Source organism: Bos mutus, chromosome X (assembly GCF_027580195.1).
Source record: "Bos mutus isolate GX-2022 chromosome X, NWIPB_WYAK_1.1, whole genome shotgun sequence".
NCBI classification, from domain to species: domain Eukaryota; kingdom Metazoa; phylum Chordata; class Mammalia; order Artiodactyla; family Bovidae; genus Bos; species Bos mutus.
Window position 1 is genome coordinate 113,700,281 of NC_091646.1, and position 21,029 is coordinate 113,721,309.

Sequence of the window (21,029 nt, forward strand, 5' to 3'; positions counted from 1 at the left end):
TGTCTGTAGGTTGATGTCCCATGGCTCCTCACATAAGAAGATAATTTCTCTTACAAAGTGACTCATCCCAAGAAAACAAAGCTGAGCCTGGTACTCAAGTTTCACCCAAGGACAAAGAAGTATGCACTGCTCAAGTTGGTGTCCAAGTACTACAGCACAATTTTAAGAATTCAGAACTTTGGGTGTGAACTCGAACCTTGCAATAAGTGACTCTGTGACACTGAACACACTCCTTAGCTTCTCTTAGCCTCGGTTTCTTTGGTTGTAAAATTGGGTCATCACTACCATGGAATTCCTTTGGGTGAAAATTACCTAAGGGTAGCTTCTGGTTTCTGACAAGTTGACAAACCACTTCCAACAAAAGTAAGAGAAAACAACGAGCTGCAGAAGTAAAACTATGAAAACCTTAATATGCCCTGACAGGCTGAGGGCAAGTCTGTCATAAATGAGTGAAGTAATGAGAAGGCAGTTTCCTGGGGTGGAAGGCAGCAGCTGCAGCAATGGACCAATAGACGGTCGGTTGAAGGACAACTTTAAAGTCCTCCCGTTGTTTTTTATTTCTTCCCGTTACTTTGAGGCTACCATTGCTTGTCCTACCACTAGAGAAATCCAAGTTGCCAGGGGTCTGTGAGAGTGATACCAAGAGAGCCAAGAAGTACTTCTGTGGTTAACAGCTAATGAAAACAGATATAGGTTGGAAAGGGAAAAATAGTAACTCTACGGTGGAGATTCCTGGCAGACACATCTTCAATGAAATGAACAAGGTTAACATCATCAGTAATACGTCACAGTTATTATATCATGTATCTCTGCTATGACAGAGTGAGCATGGAAATTTAACTCTGAGGTATTTCCCCCAAAACCCATAACCTCATCTAATTATGATAAAACATCAGATGCACACAAAATTAAGGGACATTCTTCTAAATATATGACCAATATCCTTCAAAACCATCAATCATGAAAAGCAACACAAGCCTGAGAAAGTCTCACAGATCAGAGGATGTGAAGTGTGACATCCTGAATTGGAAAGTAGAACAGGAAAAAATGACATTAGTGAATAAACTGGTAAAATGTGAATAAAGTCTGTAGTTGATAGTATTGAAACCAAAGTCAATTTCTTAGATTCAACAAATGTACCATTGCTGTGTTAGATGATAACATTAGGGGAAGATGGATGGAGGATATACATGAATTCTTTGTGCTATCTTTGTGCTTTTCTCTAAATTGGAAATTATTTCAAATTTTTAAAAATTGAAATCAAGCAGGTACAGGTGACTCTGCTATCCTTAATAGTCCCTTCTCCATAACCATAATATACAAACCCCCAAGGCTGGAGGAGATTGCCTTCTTCTTTTGCTTCTGCTTTCTAAGAGATTACTATTGAATTCTCAGCAAGAGGAGTTGCCTGGTGGGGTTCATCAAAAGCGATTTGTCAAGTTCTGTTTCTAGCAGTAATAGACTAGGTTGTTTTGGGCCTGTCCTCCCACAAAGGACAACTGACATACTGGACAAGTATTTAAATGTCTTCTTCAAATCATAGGAGAGCTACAAATGAAGTGGAATGACAAGTCCAAGGGTCAAGAGAGAAGAAAAATTCATGAGAAATGAGCTTGGAGTTTGGATTTTATTTCTACTTGGGCCAGTGTTACATTCAAAAAGTAATGGCTGAAAGGCTGTGAAACTGAGCAGATATTTTTGAAAACACCCTTGGATATTAGCTAAACAAAAATTGGAGTTCAAGGCCTGCCCAAAAAAGGGAAGATTCTAACGAATACTACAGGTTTTGCAGTTGTGACAATAAAGGGCTACACTCTATGAGTAAAAATAAACCAGAATTAAATCAACCCTCCTAAAATTAGAAGCCCAGGGAAATATCTCCAAAGAAGACATACAAATTGCCACCAGATATATGAAGAGATGCTCAACAGAACTAGTCAGGGAAATGCAAATGAAAACCACCAAAGACATGTCGCCTCACACTCACATATTAAAATGGTTATTATGAATAAGACAAGAAATAGCAAGTAATGATGAGAATGTAGAGAAAAGGGAGCCCTTGTTCACTATTGGTGGAAATGTGCATTGATGCAGCCATAATGGAAATCAGTATATGCTCAGTGGCAAAGTCATGTCTGACTCCTTGCAACCCATGGGCTGTAACCCTCCAGGGTCCTCTGTCCATGGGATTCTCCAGGCAAGAATACTGGAGTGGGTTGTCATTTCCTTCTCCAGGGGATCTTCCTGACCCAGGGATTGAACCCACGTCTCTTGTGTCTCCTGCATTGGCAAGTGGCTTCTTTACCACTAGCACCACCTAGGAAGCCCCCAGAAATCAGTATGGAAGTTCCTCAAAAAATTAAAAACAGTGCTACCATATGATCTAACAACCTCTCTTCTGGATATATATATATATATCTAAAGAAAATTAAATCAGTATCTTGAAGAGATATCTGCACTCCCATGTTCATTGCAGCATCATTCACAATAGCCGAGATATGGAGACAACCTAAGTGTCTGTCAGCAGGTGAATGAATAAAGAAATATGATTCCATTATATATGACACACACACATACACCCCAAAAGGTGAAACTTTCAGTTATGAGTAAGTCCTAGAGATCTAATGTACAGGGTGGTGACTGTGGTTAGTAATAATATATTGTATACTTGAAATTTGCCAAGAAAATAGATTTTAAGTGTTCTCACTGGGGGCAGGGCAGGGGCAAGCAACTATGTGAAGTGATGGATATGAAAATTAACTTGATTGTGGTAATCATTTCACAAGGTATCCTTATATCAAGATACCATATTATACACCTTAAATGTATATGATTTTTATTTGTCAGTCACACCTGAATAAAGCTGCGGGGACAGTGAGATCTCAGCAAGACCACTAATTAAAGATGAATTTAGAAAAATCAATGATATTTTCCTCTAGCAGAAATAACTAACTAGAGGATATATAATAAAAACTATGTCATTCATAATGGCAATAAAATATAAAAATGAATATATAAGACCTCAGCAGAGGAATTATTGAACTATATTACATGACATGAAAGATCTGAATTTATAGAGAGACATTTCATGTTCTGGGCTGAGTCATCTTAATATTGTTGAAGAATTCAATTCTTCCCAAACAAATCTATAAACTCAATATAATTTCTCTCTAAATTACAGCTGAAATTTTTTAGGAACTTGATAAAATTATTTCAAAATTTATGTGGAAGAATAAAAATGAGCGATAACTATTCAGGAAATAGCTACAAATAGCTATTTGACCTTGAAAAACAAGAGCAAAGAGGAAGACTTGATCTAGATAAGATTTAAGGTATCCATAAATTCCATAGTAATAAGTACACTAAGACACTGGCAAAAAGTGATACAAAACAAAAAGCAAAAACAAACAGATAGACCAATGGAACCAAATAGAAACTCTAGAGACAGATCCACAAATGTGTGAAACTTTCATATCCAAAAGTGTAACACAAATTAATGGAGGAAAGAAAGACTACTCTTTATAAGACCTCAAGAATAAACAGAGAAATATGATGCAGTATTTCCACTATGCATCATATGCAAAAGGAGGCTTAAGCTTAATGAAATAACCAAGTGTGAAAAATTAAAATTATCAAATAATAGAAAATGATGTAAGATTCTTGATGGTATATCTAGATGACATAAGAAGAGCTTCTTAAAATGACAACATGAGCTCTAATGCAAAAAAAAAAAAATTTGACTATGTCAAAAGTTCTGCTTAACAAAGAACACCATGACTAAATTTGAAATGAAAGATGACTACAAACTTTAAAAAAGATTCTCAAAGGAAAACATGAGTAGAACTAAATTTCTTAGTTCAGATATCTTAAACCAGAATGGATTTCTCTACAACGACCCCAACTCCATTATATCCAAAGCTTGGACTCTTGTTGAAGACTTAAAAATGACATCTGAGCTAAAGTCTTAATGTGAAATTCACTGACATTATGAGGAGATCCAACCAGTCCATTCTGAAGGAGATCAGCCCTGGGATTTCTTTGGAAGGAATGATGCTAAAGCTGAAACTCCAGTACTTTGGCCACCTCATGCGAAGAGTTGACTCATTGGAAAAGACTCTGATGCTGGGAGGGATTGCGGGCAGGAGGAGAAGGGGACGACAGAGGATTAGACGGCTGGATGGCATCACTGACTCGATGGACATGAGTCTGAATGAACTCCAGGAGTTGATGATGGACAGGGAGGCCTGGCATGCTGAGATTCATGGGGTCATAGAGAGTCGGACACAACTGAGCAACTGAACTGAACTGATGATTGTTTCTCTTTAATAGATTTTAAGAAGATCATCGGTAATTGAAAGTGGAAGAGAGGGAACTTTAAAAATAGAACAGTCTTTTGGACTCTGTGGGAGAGGGAAAGGGTGGGATGATTTGGGAGAATGGCATTGAAATATGTATAATATCATATAGGAAACGAGTCACCAGTCCAGGTTCGATGCACAATACTGGATGCTTGGGGCTGGTGCACTGGGACGACCCAGAGGGATGGTATGGGGAGGGGGGAGGGAGGAGGAGGAGGTTTCAGGATGGGGAACATATGTATACCTGTGGCGGATTCATTTCGATATATGGCAAAACCGATAAAATATTGTAAAGTTAAAAATAAAATAAAATAAAATAAAAAATCTAAACCTATCTTATCAATTGCCAAAGAAAAATCAGCCCAAAGCCATCACATGACTTCCGTAAAGTCACAGTCACAATTTGTCTTCGGATAGGAATTGTGAATGCAAAGGCAAAATCTGAAGGTCTGCATGTTCAGATTTTCATGTTTAAAAAAAAACACCATTCTGCACGGGATTTTGTAAATTAGCACAGCCACTTGGCAATCTTTAAGCAACTAAGGACCTTTTAACATACCTTCACAATAAACAAGAAATAAAAGGAAAATGAGTTACCTCTTAATACCTCCCTGCACATTTTCCTCAATAAACAAACAAAATCATGTCTTACTTAAATTTTAAAAGCAGCAGAGATGAATACAATAATTACTGTAATCACACAGACCCAGGGCAAAAAGAGAATAGCAAACTGCATAGCACACCTTAGGTGAGCCTGAGGAGGCACTTTTTCTGTAAATTCAGTGTTATTTCTCCCTCCCAAGGGAGAAAGAGACAACTTTTATAACACTGAGAGCCACTCTGCTGAAAGTAAAAAAAAAAATGTTGAAATCCATTTCCAATCCTCAATAAATTTCCATCCAAATTTTGTATCTCAATTTCAGTGAGAATACTATTAATACTCCAGTGCTCACAGAAGAGAGCACCCTCTTAAGCTACATGCCCCCCAACTCCCTCACAATCACCACCATTTACAGACTGAGCTTAACCCCTAAACACTCCATTTGAAGGTACCACTTGGGTCTTACTGTGAAATTATAGACCCAATGGATCTGTAATTGGTATCTGCCATCACATAAGCTGCCCTCTTATATAGCTTGTACTTTTCCACATGTGGTGGGTTGAACATGACAGAAATTCAACTATATGATCAACTCTAGACATAAATATTGCTCTAAAAGTAAAATTGCCTTATTATCTGACACCAGAAAAAAATGTTTTCTGGTAGTATTTTTTTTAATAAAAAGCATTTTTACTCTTCAAGAGAAAGTTTTAGAAATTAATGTGTGAAAGAATAGGAAAAGCGGCGAGACAGCAGTCGTGGCAGTGATATCATTTCAGAATGTTTTCAAATTCTCACATAAAAATGACAATAATTAGAAAAATTTTTTTAACTCATAGACAATATTTTCAAACAAACTAGCTGATAAGGCATCCCTAGGAAGCCAAAAATACAAGTGAGTGGGGGAAAATAACTCTGGGATCTACATAACATCAGCTTATGGGAGAAAGTAGGAAGGGGGATTAGGGTCTGAAGGACTAAAGAATGTCGAAGTAGCCAAGGTGTTCCCCTGAGATAAGGACAGATGGAGGTGAGAACATCAGCTGAAACTTCAATAGGAAATGTCCTCAACAGGAAATGAGGAGAAGGACCACTGGTAATAACACAAAAAGGTCTAGAGAAGCTGAGACCCTATGGACTCTCAAACTTGAAATACCAGAGCTCTTCCAGGACAAGTTTCCACAATTTAGAAAAACTGCTAGGAATGAAATCAACATTGAACAGGATGGGGACCACAAAGATTCAGGAAAGACAGGGTCCAAATTAAAAGGGAGAGAGAAACAGAACCAAGAAATTGCATAAACCAACCTACCACAGTCTTGAACACTTTGTGGAACCAGTACACAAGGGAGGTCTGTGACCCTACAAAAGCTATACTGAACTCCACCTTCTCCTAAAACGTTCAAGACAATTTCACATAAAAACAAGCAATCAAAAATTTTCAAAGCCACATGCTGTGGAAAAATTAATACCATGACAAACTAAGAAAACAAATAAGAAGCCTACAGAATAACATGCCTACAGAAAAAGTAATCATGGCAGAAAGACATACCTACAGAACGGGCTAAAATTTTGAATTTTCTAATTCAAAAATGATATAAAAGACATTAAGAAAAAAGATAAAACACAGGAAAAGAACAGAATTAGAAAAACACAGAAATAATGTTACAATTAAACAGTCAACTAGTGCAATGGCACCCAATCGTAGTTGTGAAATATTTCCCAAAAAAGAAAACAGGGCAATCCGGAGATGTGGATGATTCCAAGTCTGGGGCTGGAAATGTGCGGAAGGATTTGGAAATATTTTATTAAACCAGATACTGAGATAGCTATCAAAGACTATAAGGATCAAGTCAAAAAACAAAAACAAAACTTAGGAGCTATCTTGAGAGGCTCCCACAGTCAAAGATGGGGCAATTTGAGTTTCAAAAGAATCATAATTGCAACTAATTGAAACCCATCAGATATCTTTAAATCCATGACCATATAATATTTTAAATGTAATCTGTCTCCTCTGAATGATGAGGATGATAGCCAGTTCATTGCCTTGAAATTGTGTATGTAAGGCACAAAAGAATATTTATCCTGTGCTACCTATATGAACTTTACCACTATATAACCAAAGAGTGAGTCTTCCCGGTAAAGAGTCTGCAGCAATACAGGAGATGCAGGAGACACCAGTTTGATCCCTGGGTCAGGAAGATTCCTTGGAGAAGAGCAGGCAACCCACTCCAGTATTCTTGCCTGGAGAATCCTATGGACAGAGGAGCCTGGTGGGCTATAGTCCACAGGGTCACAAAGAGTCGAACATGACTAAGCAACTCAGCACACACACAGAGAGAGTAGATGATAATTATCTCTTTGTAAAAATATTCAGATTAATAAATGAAAGATAAATAACACATTAGAATAGCACCATTTTGCAACCTCACTGAAATTAATGGCTCTAGCCATTGAGAAACAGTAGCTTTTCATATCATGGAAATGCAGAAAGCCATGCATTCCTGAAGAAAAGATCACACCATCCTCTTTGTGTTTGTCAAAGAATTCAGCCTGAATTTGATCAAACAGCTGGATTCATATGCCAGTTTGTAGGATATATAATGGACAGAAAAACATATTGATCCATACCAAAAACATGCCATCAGCAAAACCCAAAATGTGTGAAATTCTATACGTCAAAAGAAGCAAATTGTAGGAAAAGAGGAAGAGGATTGAGGGGGGACCAGTAAAATAAAAGAGACCTTTAAATATATTATTTTAAATTTTTACTGAAGCATAGTTGATTTGGGGTGGTAACCTGCCTGCCAATGCAGGAGACATAAGACAGACATTTGATCCAGGGTCGGGCAGATCCCATGGAAGAGGATGTGGCAACCCACTCCAGTATTCTTGCCTGAAAAATCCCATGGAAAGAGGAACCTGGTGGGCTACAGTCCATGGGATCACAAAGAGCTGGACACGACTGAAGGGACTTAGCGTGCAGCACACATAGTTGATTTACAGTATTAGTTTCAGGTGTACAGTGTAGTGATTCAGTATTTTTATAGAGTACACTCCATTTAGTTATTTTAAAATATTGGCTATATTCCTTGTGCTGTAAATATATTTATTTACATACATATTTACATGCTGTAAATATATTTATTATATACTTATTTATTTTGTACATAGTGGTTTGTACCTTGTATTCCCTACCCCAATATTACCCCCCCCTCCCTCTCACCACTGGTAACCACTAGCTTGATCTCTATATATGTTTCTTTTTTGTTCTATTAATTTATTTGCTTTATTTTTAGATTCTACATATACATGATGACATACAGTATTTGTATTTCTCTATCTGACTTATTTCACTAAGCATAATACCCTCCAGGTTCATCTAGATTTTTGCAAATCACAAAATTTCATTCCTTTTTTGTCTGACTAATATTCCTTTTAGTCATATACCATACCACATTTTCTGTTGATGGAGATTAAGGTTGCTTCCATATTTTGGCTATTGTAAATACTACTGCTCTGAATATTGGGGTGTATATATATTTTTGAATTAGTGTTTTTGTTTTCTTAGGCTATATACCCAGGAGTAGAATTGCCAGATCATCTAATAGTTCTGGACTTCCCCAGTGGCTCAGCAGTAAAAATTCACCTGTAATTGGGAGATGTGGGTTCGATCCCTGGGTCAGGAAGATCCCCTGGAGGGGGATACCCACTCGAGTATTCTTGCCTGGGAAATCCCATGGATGAAAGAGCCTGGCAGGCTGAAGTCCATAGGGTCACAAAGAGTCAGACACGACTGAAGCGACTGAGCATGCACATGATGGTTCTATTTTTAGGTTATAGAGGGACCTACATACTGTTCTCCAGGGTGGCTGAACCAATTTACATTCCCACTAACAGTGTACTATGGCTCTGTTTTCTCCACATCCTTACCAACATTTGTTATTTGTAGACTTTTTGATGATAGCCATTCTGACAGGTGCAAGGTGATATCTCACTGTGATTTTGATTTGCGTTTCCCTGACAATTATCAATGTTGAGCATCTTTTTATATGCCTGTTGTCCATCTGTATGATCTGTATGTCTTTGGAAGAATGCTTCTTCTGCCCATTTTATTATCAGGTTTTTTTTTGTTTTTTTTTTTAGTTACATGAGTTGTTTATATATTTTGGATATTAACCCCTTATCAGTCATTTCATTGCCAAATTATTTTCTCCCACTCAGTAGGTTGTCTTTTTGTTTTGATGTGTAAAAGCTTTGTTTTGATGTGTAAAATGCTTTGATGTGTAAAAGCTTTTCATTTTAATTAGGTCTTATTTATTTTTGCTTTTGTTTCCTTTGCCTTAGGAGACAGATCCAAAAAATATTGCTATAATTTATGTTAAAGAATATTCTGCCTATATTCTTTTCTAGGAGTTTTATGCTTTCTGGTCTTACATTTAGATCTTTAATCCATTTGAGTTTATTTTCATATAAAGGTGTGAGAGGTGTGAGGTGTGAGAAAATGCATTAATTTCATTCTTTTACCCCAGTTGTTCAGTTTTCTCAACACCACTTGTTGAAAAGACGGTCTTTTTTCCATTGTATATCCTCCTTTGTAACAGATTAATTGTCCATAAGTACATGGGTTTATTTCTGGGCTCTGTGTTCTTTCGTTGATTTATATGTCTGTTTTTGTGCCAATACCATACTGTTTTGATGACTGTAGCTTTATAGATAATCTGAAGCCAGGGAGTGTGATACCTCCAGCTTTGTTCTTTTTAATCAAGATTGTTTTGGCTATTCAGGGTCTTTTGTGGCTCCATACACATTTTAGGATTATTTGTTCTAGTTCTGTGAAAAATGTTAGGGTATTTTGATAGAGATTGCATTAAATCTTTAGACTGCTTTGGGTGGTATGGACATTTTAACAATATTAATTCTTCCAATGCATGGACACAAGATATCTTTCCATTTCTTTGTATAATCGTCAACTTCCTTCATCAGTGTTTTATAGTTTTCAGAGTATAGGTCATTCTCCACCTTGATTAAGTTTACTCTCAGCTGTTTTATTCTTTTTGATGCAACTTTAAACAGGATTATCTTCTCACTTTCTGATAGCCCATTATTAGTACATAGAAAAGCAACAGATTTCTGTATATTAATCTTGTATCTTGAAACTTTACACATCAGTTTTTTTTTACATTTCTCAAGAGATAAATCTTGCAAAACATAAGTTTCCAATGTGGATGTGCACTTACTCATAAGATGGTGGCTCTATTGTTGTTTAGTTGCTAAATTGTATTTGACTCTTTTGCAACCCCATGCACTGTAGCCAGCCAGGCTCCTCTCTCCATGGGATTTCCCAGGCAAAAATACTGGAGTGGGTTGCCATTTCCTTCTCCGTACACATCAACTTTTAATGGGAAATACTAAGCTATTGTTTCTAGATACACCCAATTGTATAATAAAACCACATATACATGCAAAGAAGAATTATTATAAAAAGAAAAGGTGGTGGTTAATTTTAAGGGGAAAGAGAATGTTGAGGGAGAATTTCAGAGGATGACTGGCAAAGTTCTATATCTTGATCTGGTTAGTGACAGAATCATGTTTACCTTATAATAATGCACCAGGATGCACATTTGGTTTTTTTGTGTGGTTTTCTGTATATGTATTTCATTTTGAAATAAAAAGATTTTAAAAGTAATATTTATACTCATATTGCTATCAATTTTGGCATACTTTCATTGCATTTCTTCTCACCTACCTCTACTCACCCCCGAACTTACATCTACATCACTCTGGGGGTCCAGTACCAACATAAAGAAAGTCCTTCTCAATTTCTGGATAGTAAAGTAATTGAAACCTCAGGGTAGGATGTATAAGTCACTCTACATGAAATTTTTGTGGTGTTTATGGATCTAAAAGTTTATTATAAACCATTTGTATCACAGAAATATAGGGACATTATTTTGAGAACAATGGCAGAAGGTTTCAGAGTACTGGGAATTGGGAGGCATTACTTTGTGAACATTCTTGACAGGCTTTGGGTATCTAACACTGGTGCATATGACATGTTCCCTGGGTTCTTTTGAGACCAGATTACAGGAATTTTTTTTTCCCTTTTGCATTTGCCCCTACCTGGACTGAATCTGATTTTTCGGCTTTTGGTAAGAATAACAATAAAATCTGGAAAGCCTGTCTATCTTGAAGACAAGTCTAGACAAGTAATTAGGTTACATGCCCGAAACATTTCACAATAGTAATATAAGGTGACATGCTAGAGAGGCATAAAGAATAATCCTATTATATTTACATGCAGATATTGCCCTTGGGGCTGGCCTAATTAGTCCCGTTAATCACTATGGCCCTTTCAGCGCTAAGCTGGTGAAAAGCTAAACCTAATTAATACTCTCTACGGCCAAGCAGAGTTTCAGTTATAGTGGAGCCTAGGCTCACAGCTGTCAGAGAAATATTGCTGCATTATTTTTCCTTTCCTTCCATCATCTTTGCGCAATTCTCCCCTTCCCAGGTTATGAGCATATAAGCAACTTGAAGGCAAAAACTGTCTCATCATCTTCATATTCTACCTACACTTAGCACCCTGAACTACACAAAGCAGAGACAAGGTGTTGTTACCCATTCAATTCCTTTGTTACAGAAAAAAAAATTATCTGCAAGGGAAGTAGGCAATTAAACTAGAATGGGCTTTAGCTTTGACTTTTGCTTCTTAATTTTCAACTTAGGTAGAATTTACATATGGTGAAATACATAGATTTTAGGACTATAGTTTGATAAATTGTAATAGGTGGATACAACTGTGTAACCCAAATACCTAGCACAATATAGAATATTAGCATGACCCCATAATATTGCCTTGTGCCCCTCCAGTCTGCACAGGCCCTCAGAAGCAACCTCAGTTGTAACATTGCCATAGATTATTTTGGCCAATTCTGGAACTTCAGATATGAATGGAATGATGCAACATGTTTTCTTTTGCATCTGGCTGTGTAACACAACATGACATTTTTTTTATAGTTATCAGTGTTGTGTATATAAGGAACTCATTCTTCTTTATGCTGAAGAAGCTGAAGTTGAACGGTTCTATGAAGACCATTCCCTGGTAGCTCAGAAGTTAAAGCGTCTGCCTGGAATGCAGGAGACCCAGGTTCGATCCCTGGGTCGGGAAGATCCCCTGGAGAAGGACATGGCAACCCACCCCAGTACTCTTGCCTGGAGAATCCCATGGAGGGAGGAGCCTGGTAGGCTACAGTCCATGGGGTTGCAAAGAGTAGGACATGACTGAGCGACTCCACTTCACTTTATGAAGACCTACAAGACCTTTTAGAACTAACACCCAAAAAAGATGTCCTTTTCATTAAAGGGGAATGGAATGTAAGAGTAGGAAGTCAAGAAACACCTGGGGTAACAGGCAAATTTGGCCTTGGAATATGGAATGAAGTAGGGCAAAGGCTAATAGAGTTTTGCCAAGAGAACGCACTGGTCACAGCAAACACCCTCTTCCAACAACACAAGAGAAGACTCTACACACAGACATCACCAGATGGTCAATACCGAAATCAGACTGATTATATTCTTTGCAGCCAAAGATGGAGAAGCTCCATACAGTCAGCAAAAATAAGACCCAGAGCTGACTGTGGCTCAGAACATGAACTCCTTATTGCCAAATTCAGACTTAAATTGAAGAAAGTAGGGAAAACCACTAGACCATTCAGGTATGACCTAAATCAAATTCCTTATGATCATACAGTGGAAGTGAGAAGTATATTTAAGGGACTAGATCTGATAGATAGAGTGCCTGATGAACTATAGACTGAGGTTCATGACATTGTACAGGAGACAGGGATCAAGACCATCCCCATGGAAAAGAAATGCAAAAAGCAAAATGGATGTCTGGGGAGGCCTTACAAATAGCTGTGAAAAGAAGAGAAGCAAAAAGCAAAGGAGAAAAGGAAAGATATAAGCATCTGAATGCAGAGTTCCAAAGAATAGCAAGAAGAGATAAGAAAGCCGTCCTCAGTGATCAGTGCAAAGAAATAGAGGAAAACAACAGAATGGGAAAGACTAGAGATCTCTTCAAGAAAATTAGAGATACCAAGGGGACATTTCATGCAAAGCTGGGCTTGATAAAGGACAGAAATGTTATGGACCTAACAGAAGGAGAAGATATTAAGAAGAGGTGGCAAGAATACACAGAAGAACTGTACAGAAGGATCTTCACGACCCAGATAATCATGATGATGTGATCACTCACCTAGAGCCAGACATCCTGGAATGTGAAGTCAAGTGGGCCTTAGTAAGCATCAATACAAACAAAGCTAGTGGAGGTGATGGAATTCCAGTGGAGCTATTTCAAATCCTGAAAGATGATGCTGTGAAAGTGCTGCACTCAATATGCCAGCAAATTTGGAAAACTCAACAGTGGCCACAAGACTGGAAAAGGTCAGTTTTCATTCCAATCCCAAAGAAAAGCAATGCCAAAGAATGCTCAAACTACCACACAATTGCACTCATCTCACACGCTAGTAAAGTAATGCTCAAAATTCTCCAAGCCAGGCTTCAGCAATACGTGAACTTCCAGATGCTCAAGCTGGTTTTAGAAAAGGCAGAGGAACCAGAGATCAAATTGCCAACATCCACTGGATCATGGAAAAAGCAAGAGAGTTCCAGAAAACATCTATTTCTGCTTTATTGACTATGCCAAAGCCTTTGACTCTATGGATCACAATAAACTGTGGAAAATTCTGAAACAGATGGGAATACTAGACCACCTGACCTGCCTCTTGAGAAACCTGTATGCAGGTCAGGAAGCCACAGTTAGAACTGGACATGGAACAACAGACTGGTTCCAAATAGGAAAAGAAGTACGTCAAGGCTGTATATTGTCACCCTGCTTATTTAACTTATATGCAGAGTACACCATGAGAAACGCTGGACTAGAAGAAGCACAAGCTGGAATCAAGATTTCTGGAAGAAATATCAATAACCTCAGATATGCAGATGACACCACCCTTATGGCAGAAAGTGAAGAGGAACTAAAAAGCCTCTTGATGAAAGTGAAAGAGGAAAATGAAAAGGTTGGCTTAAAGCTCAACATTCAGAAAACTAGATCATGGCATCTTGTCCCATCACTTCATGGGAAATAGATTGGGAAACAGTGGAAACAGTGTCATACTTTATTTTTGGGGGCTCCAAAATCACTGCATATGGTGATTGCAGCCATGTAAAGTTGTCATGTTCTTTTACTTTCCCACAAAACAATCTATGCAGCCTCAGTTACTCAGTGCCCTCTTTGAATGTTCATGAGTGTGCATAAAAGGAAAGTTATGACCAACCTAGACAGCATATTCAAAAGCAGAGACACTACTTTGCCAACAAAGGTCCATCTAGTCAAAGCTATGTTTTTTCCAGCGGTCATGTATGGATGTGAGAGTTGGACTGTGATGAAAGCTGAGCGCCGAAGAATTGATGCTTTTGAACTGTGGTGTTGGAGAAGACTCTTGAGAGTCCCTTGGACTGCAAGGAGATCCAACCAGTCCATTCTTTTTTTTTTTTTTTTTAACTTTTATTTTATTTTTAAACTTTACAATATTGTATTAGTTTTGCCAAATATCGAAATGAATCTGCCACAGCAACCAGTCCATTCTAAAGGAGATCAGTCCTGGGCGTTCTTTGGAAGGACTGATGTTAAAGCTGAAACTCCAATACTTTGGCCACCTCCTGCGAAGAGTTGGCTCATCGGAAAAGACTCTGATGCTGGGAGGGATTGGGGGCAGGAGGAGAAGGGGACGACAGAGGATGAGATGGCTGGATGGCATCACTGATTCGATGGACTTGAGTTTGAGTGAACTCCGGGAGTTGGTGATGGACAGGGAGGCCTGGCGTGCTGCAGTTCATGGGGTCGCAAAGAGTCAGACATGACTGAGCAACTGAACTGAACTGAACTGAACTGAGAAGTCTATTGTACAGATGTAAGACAATTTGTTTTATCCTTTCTTTTGTTGATGAACATTTGGCTGTTTTCAGTTTAAGGCTGTAATGAATAAACCTGCTATGAACATTCTTGAAAAAGTCATTCTGTGAATGTGTTTTCATTCCTCGAGTAGATACCTAAGAGTGGGATTACTGGGTCGTAGAGTAGGTGTAGGCAATGGCACCCCACTCCAGTACTCTTGCCTGGAAAAATCCCATGGACGGAGGAGCCTGCTAGGCTGCAGTCCATGGGGTCGCTAAGAGTCAGACACGACTGAGAGACTTCACTTTCACTTTTTGCTTTCATGCATTGGAGAAGGAGATGGCAACCCACTCCAGTGTTCTTGCCTGGAGAATCCCAGGGACGGGGGAGCCTGGTGGGCTACCATCTATGGGGTCGCACAGAGTCAGACACGACTGAAGCTACTTAGCAGCAGCAGCAGCAGAGTAGGTGTATGTTTGACTTTGTAAAAAACTGCCAATTGTGTAAAGTTGTCATGTTCTTTTACTTTCCCACAAAACAATCTATGCCAGCCCCAGTTGCTCAATGCCCTCTTTGAATGTTCATGAGTGTGCAGTAGAATCTTAGCGTGAATGTAATTTGTATTTTCCTCATAATGAAAGATGGTGATCAAGCTCTCATGTACATATTGGCCAACTGTATAGCCTCTTTTGTGAATTGTCTCATTTTTTAATTTATTTTTATTTCATTGTTTATTTTTGAGTTATGAGAGCTCATTCTAGATCTTGGATGTTAGTTTTCATCTGATATATATTTGGTAAATATGTCTTCCCCCTCTGTAGCTTGCCTATTCGTTTGCTAAATACTGTCTTTGAGAAGCAGCAGTTTTTACCTTTGATGAAGTTCCATTTATCAATGTTTTTTCTTTTATGGTTAGTGTTGTCTGTGTCCTGTCTGAAAAATCTTTGTCTATCCCATCATCACAAAGACATTCTTCTATTTGTTCCTGTGTCTCTGTCATCTCCCACATTCCCAGCAGCTATTCTCTGCTAGAGCTTGTAGTCTTGCCCTATGCCTGTGCAGCTTGTATTTGACTAAAGGGGTCACCTCTACAGATTTCTGCAACTCCTGCTCTGCTCAGGTCCCTCTATCCAGCAAAGTCCAGCCAATTTAGCAATTTTGATATCTGATCTCTATTTCCTGAACCCCAAAAAGACTGCTGTTCTCTGTCTGGATTACTTCCCTGCTGTAGTTTGAAAAGTTTACTCAAGCAAAAAAGCCGAGCAAATATGAGGCTTACCTCATGCATCTCCTTCTCTCAAAGATCAAAAACCCCCTGTTTTGTCTACTGCTTCCAACCAGTTACTTGATGTATTTTGTGCAGCTTCATAGTTGTTTATGATGAAAAGATAAATCCAGTAGCCATAATTCTGCCATGATCAAAACCAGTCTTTAATTTTTATGTTTTTATATTGTTAAAGATTTCTTGGAGGATGCATGTAAAAGCCCTTGCGAATCAATTCTGATAGCTTTAATGTGGTTGCCCTCTGCCATGTATTTTGAGTCATACACACCTTTGAGAATCCAATGCAATATTTTTTTTCTTCTTTTTTTCCCAGTGCAATCTTAAGAAACTTTCTCCAGAAAAATACATGCATGGTCACATTTTACAGGCAATTCCAGAGATTTCATTGATTCCCTGAAGCCCAGCTGTGAACGATTGCTATAAACAGACTGAGAGTTAAGAATCTCTGTTCAATATTATTTCTATAGCTCACATGTGTGGTTGTTTTTGTTTTATTTCCAAAAATGAAAACAAGATGATAATAGCCAACATAGAAAGTTTGGATAAATTTTATAGGATGTAAATAGGTTTGGATATGGAGCAAATATATTTCTATGCACACCTCAACAGGTTTGTGATTCACTATCTGAGCTTAGGAAAAGGCTTAAAAGGCTTTTTCTAAGGGAACCTAAATTTTATACCCACCATACTATACCCTTTGCACTTGTGTCTGAAAAATGGATTCAATTGATTTTTGTAGAGAAATCAATTGTTTTCATAGTTAAAATGATTGGTCATTATATAGTCAACCTATTCAGTTATGTGCTTATGAGTCTTCTTATGAATTGTAAATGTAAATACAGCAATAAGATGCAATTCAAAACTGTACAACAGATTCCCACCCTTTTCACATCAGTTTCTCCAGAAGCCAATTCTGAGATAAGGCCTCAAATGCAAGAAGTATATTTGGGAGGTAGTTTCAAGGACCATAGGGCTTCCTGGCGGCTTAGATGATAAAAAATTCACCTGCAGCACAGGAGACGTGGGTTCAGTCCCTGGGTTGGGAGGATCCCCTGGAGAAGGGAATGGCTACCCATTCCACTATTTTTGCCTGAAGAATCCTATGGACAGAGGAACCTGGTGGGCTACAGTCCATGGGGTCACAAAGAGTCAGACACGACTGAGTGGCTAACACTTTCACTTTCACTTCTTTCAAGGAACGTTCGAAGGAGAGAGGAAAGTAACATGGGATGGGGAGAAAGCCAAGAAAGGGATTATGGTGAAGCAAGTTACTGCTTTGGAAAGCTAGAGCTTAATCCCACTGGGGAGCTCTGGGAGCCAGTCTAAAACACACACCTCAGAAATAGCACATCTGAAGGGCAAGAGAGTTGGAATATCTATCTGCCAATTCCCATTAGATATTGGTTGAAGGCTGTACCTAGAGGATGCTAATTCTCCAGCATGCCTAGCCTACTGTATGTGGGCAGACAGAAGGGATTCAGTGGCCAGAGAGATCCATAAAAGATCACCAGTGCTGACAGTTGAAAGTCAAGCTGTCTTATACATCAGTGCCAAGGTGATGCAAGCAGGACTCTAAGAGCAGCTGCTATTTCCTTCAAGCCAAAACAATAACTAGCCCTGGTGACACTTAGAGTAAATAGCAAGATTTCCCCCCATTTTATAGTTTCATTTTGTTCTACAGGATGATGGATTCTTTTCCTGGAGTCCCCAAAACTTGATATCTGTCTAGTAACATGGGCTCCCTAATATGTTGTGCTTAGAAAATAGCATTCAAATTTGCTGATTTGCTTTGGTTTGTACATTACTTCCCTCAGGCTATGACAGCTAGAGCATCATCAGAATATGTTTTAATAATAAATGGAGTCTCTGCAAACATAATTAATTTTCTCTCATATAGTTTTTTTTTCTTGTATGTTGTCAGCATAGGATTCTAAATGACAAAGATAAACATAATCTTGATGGAGACTGCTTTAGTTCATCGTCTAAACTGAAATCTAGAGTAACTTCAGGGGGAAAATGTTTGCCTAGAGTGCTTTGCTTCCTTTGAAATAGCTCTCTAATAATGGCGAATGTTCTTTGAGTGCCAGGCTCTATTAGAAGCACTTTATGTGTATTAATTCATTTAAGATTCATACAGCCCAGGAGCTTTGTACTATCATCAGTCATATATTATAATTAAAGACAAAGAGGCTAATAAAAATTATTTCCCTTATATAGTAAAGCCACAGAAATGATAAGTAGAAGTTTTGTAATTGAATTCCTCCTAATAACCATAGCCCATTTTTTCCCATCTGCATGTCAACCAGCGTGAGGTAACTATCATCCAGCAAAGTAAATCTAGAGATGACTTGCTCTTTCGTCTTAAACTTTTGCCAGACATAGATTCGAGCTGGGGTTTTTTTAATGAACTTCCAAAAAATCTTATAGATCATTTCAGAATCTTGATATACTTAATGATGGAGGCTGTTCCCACAGATATTTGGCAAACCAAAGTAATGTGCTCTAAACATAGGTCAACAAACTTTCTCTATAAAGGATCAGATCATAAATGTTTTCAACCTTACCAGCTCTATGTAGCCTGAAAATAATCATAGACCATACATAAACAAATTGGCATATCTGTGTGCCAATAAAGTTTTATTTACAAACACCAGCAGCACGCTGGATTTTGCCCACAGTCTAAGTTTGCCAACCCCTGCTCTAGAAACATAGAATACCAAGTATATTCATCAATAACTGCCCATGAGTTCCACTTTCAGAAAGCTTTGAATGTGTAAAACCATTATTACACAATTTCTAGGAAAGTTATGTGAAGTTAAAACTAGAGGGGACTTTGAGACGTCCTAGTCCAATGAGGAAATTAATATGAAAGACATTCCCACTTGATTTTCTTTTTCTGTGTAAAAGCTTCTTTTAGTGCCCCTTAGCTTTGTTAATAAGTGTTAACTAGTAAAGGGAAGACTGTGAGACTTAGGAAGAGAATATTCGGGGGAAATGAATGCTTTCCTTGTTAAAATTAGGCATAACCTCAGAGTTCAATAAAGTTCTTCAGATTAATTAAATGGGAAAACCAATGATAAAGAATTAGGATCAAGTAAAGAATGTCAACCCTGAATACTCGTTGGAAGGACTGATGTGGAAGCTGAAACTCCAGTATTTTGGTCATCTGATGCGATCAGCTGACTGTTTGGAAAAGTACCTGATGCTGGGAAATATTGAGGGCAGAAGGAGAAGAGGGTGTCAGAGGATAAGATGACTGGATGGCATCACCAATACAATGGACGTGAACTTGGGCAAACTTTGAGAGATGGTGAGGGACGGAGGCCAGGCATGCTGCAGTGTATGGGGTCGTGGAGTCGGACACGACTGGTGACTGAACAACAACAAAGAATGCCAATAAAACAACCTTTACTTTCTTGTGCAGAAGAGAAAAGAAAAATCATACCATTTATAAATTTAACTTTTGTTCATTTTTCTTACAATAAAATCAGGTGAGTATATTACTTTTTGGAGGTAACTAGATGACATATACGTCTACCTAATTTGAAAGATATTTTATTTTCTGGAAAAGAACTTAGATGTAAGAAAAATTGACTCAATTATATGTAAAAAGTTATAATGGAGGCATACTGAACTGAAAGAGACCCTAGACCTTAGTTATTGCAGTTATTAGTTATTTTACAAATGGAGACTTGAGGCTCAAGTTCACTGTGATGCCAAAGGTCAACCAGTAAGAATGAAGCTGGGATAGAAGGCGCATGCATCGGTGAGAGTCATGTTCCAATTTTATAGCCAAGAGGGTTCAATCCCAGCTCTGCTACTTGTAACTTTCTTTCAGGAAGTTACTTAAACTCTCTGAGTCTCCATTATATTATCTGCGAACTGGGGATGACTACTGAGCGTTCAATGTTTTGTAGTGATTAAATGAAATACCCAGTATAAAGTTCCAGGTCCCTAGTAGTGGCTTAATAAATGATAGCTATCATATTCCATTGGATAATTATGTATTGAGAAATAATATATGTAAGGTCTCCATCAAGGAATGGGGATGAAAAGATAAATAAGACAAAATCCTCATCCTAGACATGTTCATAGGAAACAGACCCATGAAGAGATGATTGGTAATATACATAGTCTGTGATAAGGACTAAAACTGAGATATTCTTTAGTGCTATGAGAATATAGGAGATGGAGCCTTTAGAACTATGCTATCCAATCCAATATCTATTAGCTGTATGTAGCTATTAAGTACTTGAAATGTGGCTAATTCAAACTGAGATGTGCTAGGAATGTAAAATACAGGATTTTGAAGACATAATACCCCCCACCCCCCACACACACAAAAAGCAAAATATCTGATAAATAACTTTCTAGGCAGAGTTCATGTTAAAATGAAATATTTAGATAATAAAGGCCAAATCCTGTCTCTCCACCATTCTAAGTCTGGTAAAGAAGACAGGCAAACAATTGATATAATGCAATATTAGAAGAGCAATAGGAGATGTATACACACGGGGGAAAGCTGTGGGCCTGTGTCACACATGATATGACATTTGAGCTAGCTCTGCAGGCTGCATAATTCCCCGGATAAAGGAGGGAGGAAGAGCCCTCCAGCTAGCCAAACAGAAAAGGTGGGAGTGAAGACATGGAAAGAACAAGCAGTTGTTTCTTTTACCAGTTTTCTCAGATGTCCTTGAACCCACTGTGAAGAATGAAGTGCTGTTTGCAAGTCCCTTCCATAGTTTAGTTATTCAAGCAATATTTATTCAGCATCAAATAATATATTAGCTAGTATTTATTGAGTTCTTATAATGTGCCAGACACAAA